We start from the raw sequence: 7,500 nt of genomic DNA on the forward strand, positions 1-7,500 counted from the left end.
ATGGTGGAGAAAATCTACGGTATATGTCCCTTCCAAGATGGAAAGCTTTTGTGAGGAGCTAGCCTGCGAATGCAGATTTTTGGAAATACATCCGCATTCACAGGCTAGCGAGGAGCATGCACCAGGAATGTTTGAAGATATTTTGATGCTAAATTTAACAACGAAAAGAGAACCCCCTCACAAAAAAGAAGAAAGCTTCAAAAGTCAAGGGTTGTAGCAGTTCTGCAGAACTTGAGTTTCTTTCGAACCAGGTAGTTAACTAAAAATGTTCAAACATTTAAACAAAGGAAGTTCTGTGATGCATTTATGAAATTATACTCAACGAATAGGAAACCCAAATTAATTTAAAGGGCATATAGGTGAAAAGACTCTGCATGGCGGGCAGCATATGTAAATATGAGTCAACTAAATGCTTGATAACAAAAAACAGCTTCATATGAAATGTAAATTGAACAGAAGACATTTGTCATTAAGAACAAATTCTAATAAAATGTTGGTCTGTTCAAAAGAAAAATAACAGACTACAAAAGGCCAATGGTTTTAATTTAACCCATTGGCTCCCAGGGGTTCCCCATTGACGAGTAAAATCGTCTGGCATTAGACAGAGTAAAATACTCTGGCATTAGACAGAGTAAGATACTAAGTCTGGCCAGCTTAGGCCGGTTTGGGCATCAAAGTGTTAAAGTTTGGTGGAGCTTTCTACAATTCCCTTATGGCTGGACAAGTGATGTGGTATCTTGTTTACACAAATTCATTGCATAACTACTAAACTGAACTTGCCAAAAAAAAACCAAATGGAAATTGGTAAAATACTAAGGGAAGCAACTGAGGCATACATTCCAAAATATACTACACAATAAAAATTGAATAACATTCAGTTACAATTATATGTAATGCAAGGGATAAGCATGTGTTAACCAGGTTACTGAGAAAGTTACAGTCAAAACAGCTCAAGCGTTCCTCTGATGAGCAGATTCATGAGTTCATTATTGCAAATTTTATATCGGTAACCATTTGAATAATCTGTTTGTCGAATGAATAGTGCAAAATTCAACTCAATCCTCAGTTGAAAACTCGAATTTTGATTGGAATATTGCTGGCTCCCGGTGCCAGGCTGTCGTGGGAATTTCACAGGTTTACTGATTTGCATAATCTTCCAAACAACGGTCATTTCACTCTAGCAACATTACCGTAATCTTACCAGTATCCTCAAACTTGAGACACCATGATTTTGAATTAAAGATTGGATAGAGAAATTAATTTTAAAATAAAGGCAAATCACGCTTGTTACGACCTTGGCAGATTATGCAAATTGCTACACCTGTCAAATTCTCACGCTGGCCTGGCACCGGAAGCAAGCAATAATCCAATCACAATTCAAGTTTTGACCTGAGGCTTGATTGAGTTTTGCATCACTCATCCGAAAACCAGATTGTTGAAATGATTCCTGAAATAAAATCTGCAATAATGAACTCATTAATTTGCTCGTCAGAGGAACACTTCAGCTGGTTTGACTGCAAAGTGAAGGGATTGTGTGCATGTTGTTGTATATCAGTTAATCTTCTAATCTTGTGTATGGGGGAAATTGTGATGTTGAATATATTTTTACACAATGTTATTGGCTGCTCTATGTGGGGAAAAAAACATTTATCATGCTCATCAAGGACGACATCCACTTCATCCATGCACAACAACACCAATGTACCACAACTACTGCCTGGCACATGTGCACTGGTCTCATGGACATACAGCCATCTGTTTTAGCCATCACATGACCAGCAGAATGTCAAAAATTCCATCATGTTGTCCCTGTCGTGTCCAAAACTGGTACAATCAAACAGTATAGAGGAGGAGTGTCAATTGAAGCTATACTGGAGCACTTACATTTAGAACCACATTAATCAATTTTTGAATTAACATACATGGCCACATCCTCCCCAGAGTACAAAACAATTAAAATGACTGATACCAAGAAAAGTTGCCAAAATCTGAGGTATAAAAAAGAGAAAGCAACAATAACCACATAATTTAATGATAAGAAAATATCGTTTATTCTCATATACTTTAGCTACAGTGTAGAAGATACAACGTGCACATTTAATTGTAAATGTCCAAATTATCGAGTACTGCAATAAAATGCTTAGATAGGTGAAGTCCTACAGAAACATGCAGAATGTGGCAGTAGTAAACAATGACATACATGTGCCTCAATTTTTATTTCTACAAATTACACCGACTGTAAGCTGTCCGTGAAGCCTCGAGGTTTTTAATGCAGGGAAATTAGGAAAAATCAAAGTGACTTCATGAATCAAAATTCAACAAGCTTAGCAGGCGCTAACTATAATCAGTTAACCAAGAAAAACTTTACAATAAATATTTGTTTTAGATACCTTGCAGACGAGGATGAACGTAGCGATAGTGACGATGATCAAGATGATGACAAAAATCAAGAAGATGAAACAAACAAAGGAGGAGATAATGATTTTGTCGAAAGACAGCTCGTATCTATCACTGACAAGTCAAGGAGCTTGTGCATGTTGAAACAACGCCAAAGGCAAATGCGACCAATCCATTCCTTCATGATGGAAAAGGCTTCTCTGATCTTCATAACAAATGGCTTTTCTAAAAACCACTCAAATATTAAAAGGTCACAACCAACAATCGCAACCATGGTTGTTTACACAGAATACGTGTTGTCCTCATATCCATCTGTTCACTAAATAGCCCAAAATTATGTTCTAAGTATCAGGATCTAGAACATGATAAATTCTCGACTCAGCCACATGTACAGAAGAATTTTTTCATAAATGCTCATGCATTCCGCAGAAACACAACAGTGAACGCCATGTAAAGATCATGAATTCTAAACTGAACGCATGCGCATTTCATGAGAGGGGCATTTTTTACGTCATAACCTCTCGACCAATCAGCCGTTTTTAAGCCCTGTCGATGTATGCTGTAAACTAGTTACGGTGTCAAATGGAGTGTTGCCTCCTGGATGAGCTCTAAACTTGAGCCCGTGATATGGTTACGTGTACTGGTCACATTGGCATACATGAAGGGGCGGACGGACGTACGGACGTACGTTGTACGTACGTACGTTGTACGTTGTACGTACGGACGTTTATGACGTCATGGCTATAAAACCAAATTTTCTCACATCGATGGGTTACCATATTTTCTTAACTATGGTGCTCCGCGCGCGCGGAGCTCCGCTATTATTCACAGGGGTAATCTTATTTTCTTTCTGACATAATTTGTCTTTTGTTAAAATTTGTAAAATAGATCTTATTGTTAAAAAGGAGATTACACTGGCAGTTTCTGCTAAATTATGTCTAACTCGTACTTAAGGCTATAATTTACATTGTCTGGTGTTTCGTATTATATTGCATTATTTCGGTCTTAAAAAATGATTGTTGTACAAAACTTGGCAAGTTGAAGCTCAAAAAGAGCACCGTATTATTCACAGGTTAATCTTATTTTTTTTTCTGTGATAATTTGTCTTTTGTTAAAATTTGTAAAATAGATCTTATTGTTAAAAAGGAGATTACACTGACAGTTTCTGCTAAATTATGTCTCAGTCGTACTTAAGGCTCTAATTTACATTGTCTGGTGTTTCGTATTATATTGCATTATTTCGGTCTTAAAAAATGATTGTTGTACAAAACTTGGCAAGTTGAAGCTCAAAAAGAGCACCGTATATTAGTTGAAAAGGCGGCTATTATTTTAAACTATGACTGAGACCCTTGTGAGGGGGGCTAATTCATCTTGGTCAGGTGAAGCATCTCGGCATTTTGTTTAATCGTTTCTAAAAATAACTCTCATAGAAACTTTACCCAACTTACTTGGCGGCAAAATAACTGTAGGTTTTCCACACGGTATTTTCAGCTAAACTTAATTAATCACCTAACGTATGCGGATTGAGGGGAAGTGTTACGACCTTCGCAAGACCTTTCCCGGCAAATGGATCATTGGTGCCGTAATGCGGCAACTCTGACTTATCCGTTTTCATTTCTGTCCGTTTGGTTGACGTAGTATTGCCGTGCAGCCGCGTCGAGCCCCAGAAAGCGCTTGAAAAATCAAGCCTGGTTTATGTTTATAAAAAGTTAATGTGGCTTGAGCCTGCGATCCAATCGACAGCCAGTTCCTGGTCAGCGGTCAAATTTAAAAAAACAAATGATCTCGATGAGCTTTAAACTTGAGCCCGCGATATACTCACTTGGTACTGGTCAGCGGATACCTTGTTTTGACAGGTGTCAATTGACCATGACTTGGATGTCCAAGATCAAAGATGTACGCTGTAAACTAGCAAGAGTATGGCCGCCTTGATGAGCTCAAATTAAAACTTGCGTCCGTGGGACAGAGCGCAAAAACCGCTAGACATGCGCACTAGAATCACACTTGTGTTGCCGCCATTCCATTTTCAAAATGGCGGACGACAAATAAAAATCCAATACGTCATTGTGGATGCTGTCGCACCGCTGTCCTTCCTCTGAGAAATTTGAATAAAAGATGATCTGAATCTGACATCTTTCGACGATGCTTCAGAGCCGTAAAGGAAGAGATCGGACCAAAACCAGTTCGCCTAAAGCAATAGAGTTTTTGACCAGCTTCGAAGCTTCATTTGACGTTCGTTGTTTAGAGTTTTGCGTTTCTTAAAGTGGTCGGTTACTCTTTAAGCTCAGAACAGAGATATGTTTATATTACACAGAAAAGCGAAGTCCAGTGCCTTATACTTTCACGCCACTCGATATAGTTTGTGAGGTTTTGGGGTCGTAAGTTGTCCTGAAATGCATATAACGTACATGTATGTTTTTAACTTCGAGTTAATCAGTCTTGTCGACATTGTTCATGTAATACAATGTAAGTTTTCTCGCTTTATAAGCCAAGGTGACAGAGCGGCTGCCTGTTATATTTAAGACAGCGGCAAATATTGACAACAAACCCTGTTATTTTTTTCCCTTTAACAACGTTCATTGCTATATTTTGTGTAACTAAAAATAAAATATGTCAACTGTCACATCTGACTGCTGGGGGATTGTGTGCTTTTTCAAGTTTATGGGACTCTTTGCAAAGGGCGAGTTAAGTTAATTCAACAAAGTAAGCTGTTTTTTTTCCGTTTAGAGACTGAAAATGTCAGCAAAGGTGCTCTAGTTCAATGTGTAAAGCGCTTTTTTTGGCTTTTGATGCCAGCAAAACAGTTCACCACACTAGAAAATTTTTATTCGAGGGCCACTTGCTACTGGCTCACAAAGACTACAGAATTTGCCACATGGAAGAATACATTTCACCAATGAAGGTAAGTGATGGAATAACATTACAATAGTTGCAATAATAATCTGCCCTGAATTGAATTTCCCCTACCCCTCAATATAGATTCTACACCCCCTTCTTTGTCAGTGCCAAAAATCTGCCAAGAGAACTGAAGCACCAAGTTACACAGAATTAGTCAGACAGGTAGAAAACCCTCAAGGATCAATGGCAAGAGCTGGATATTAAGCAGAGAAAAATCGAGAACGAAAACAAAAACTTTCACAAAACAACCTGAAGGTAAGTATTTGGGTTTAGCTCATTACGACAATGACATGCCAATGCCTTTGCAGTACTAACCCCCCCTCCCTTCACCAGGACACACACACCACTGACAGCAGTACACTGCTTAGCATTATATTGAGCGCCACAGGCTGTTGACTGTAATCAGTAACACACTAAACATGTTTCATTTCATATTATTATTCACATGAACAGAACAAACTGCATTGAACACGATGCACAACCCCATGAATTTCTCAAATTGCTTTTGGCCTATTACAAGACCTGTGAGTAAAACCACACCAAAAAGTTAGCTCACTATAATAAGGTAAAACAGATATCATTTTCATAATGGTTATGCTTTACAATGTAGTTGTGTCACCGAACACCCACGGTCAATAATTTTGCTATTATCCCAACAGTAAACACTTAATGACTGGTCCCGAGGGAAACAGTTCATTTTGTTTCCCTAAAAATTTCCAATGTTCCCCTGAGGCGCAGACGAGGGAAACAAAATGAACTGTTTCCTGAGAGACCAGTCATTAAGTGATTTGTTATATAGCACAAATAGGAAAACGTGCAATGGGAACAGCAACGGTGGTCGTCGGTCAACATTTGCGGGCAACAAGGCACTGTTACCCTCTGACATCAAAGATTTTGCACTGTTGCCCGCTCAGAGACTTTTGAAAGGCAAAAGTGTTATTGTTAGATGTCATGTGTCCTCGAAGTAACCAATAAGAGCATGCACTGCTGGGGGCAAAAACAGTTATATAACAAAAATAATTATTATTCAACATAGTTCACACATTTGCTGGAAAAACAAGATCAACAACACAAATCAAATGTTGAATTGAGAGAAGAAAATGTCATGCTTCACAAAAAAGGACAAAGTTATAGAGACAACACAGTTTTCAAAAAAAATATTGGACTGACATAAAAATTAATACCATGCACATGTAACCCTGTGAAAAAGCACCCCAAATGCCTAAATTTCCAATATAGGTTTTAGTCAGAACAAACTTTTCCTGATCACAGACTAAATTCTTATGGTCGTTAATTTTCTTTCTAGTGCAAATAATATTGAACAAAACAAATAGTGTATTGTAATAATCAACTCATGTATGTTTAGTATTTTTTCCTTTCATTTTCCTGAATTTGTTCTCCACCTATATATATCTGTTTGGGTCAAGTTAGCAGAAAATTGGGGAATCCACTCAAAAGAGACACTTGTAATACCACTGGCAGTATTAAATCCTAACATTACTCAACAACAATGACAATATTATTTGTGTTCCTTTAATATATGTTTTACAACTAAAGGAGACACTGCATTTAGCTCTCTTGTGCACCATACAATTTCACAAGTCACTAGTCAACCACTAAACAAAAGGAGGAAAGAACTTATATGATCCAGACAAAATGGGAAATTTTGGTGGTGAACATTCTCCAGACCTGTTTGAAAATATCTTCCATGCCACAATGTATTTACAATAATGAAAAGGGTTTTTCCGTGAACCAAGAAAGCTAATCTGCAGAGAGTAAAAGTAGGTTGCTGTACTACTGCACAACTTCAGTTTCTTCATAAATCAGGTATGGCTACCATTTCCTACAAACAAAAACAATGATAAAACCATTACACAGAAAGTGAATAATGACAGTGTAAGCACAAGGGGAAAGATAATACCTTACATTATGAAATTTTGAACCACGGATACTGTGTTTTTAGCTTTCTGATTGGTTCACTCACTCTCAGTTAACAGCTCTTATACAGTATGACATAATATGGAAACTGATTGCGTAAAATGTTACCACGCTGGAAACTGATTGGCTTTAAATTTGTCCAAGTGTTAAGAATCAAATGAAAATATAATAAAACAATAATCAATGGATATGATTGAGTGGTTGATCTCATATCAACATGCACTCATGGAATTATAATAATATTATTGTTCATTATTGTCTTGTGCT

This window comes from Montipora foliosa, chromosome 9 (assembly GCF_036669935.1).
Source record: "Montipora foliosa isolate CH-2021 chromosome 9, ASM3666993v2, whole genome shotgun sequence".
Classification (NCBI taxonomy): Eukaryota; Metazoa; Cnidaria; class Anthozoa; order Scleractinia; family Acroporidae; genus Montipora; species Montipora foliosa.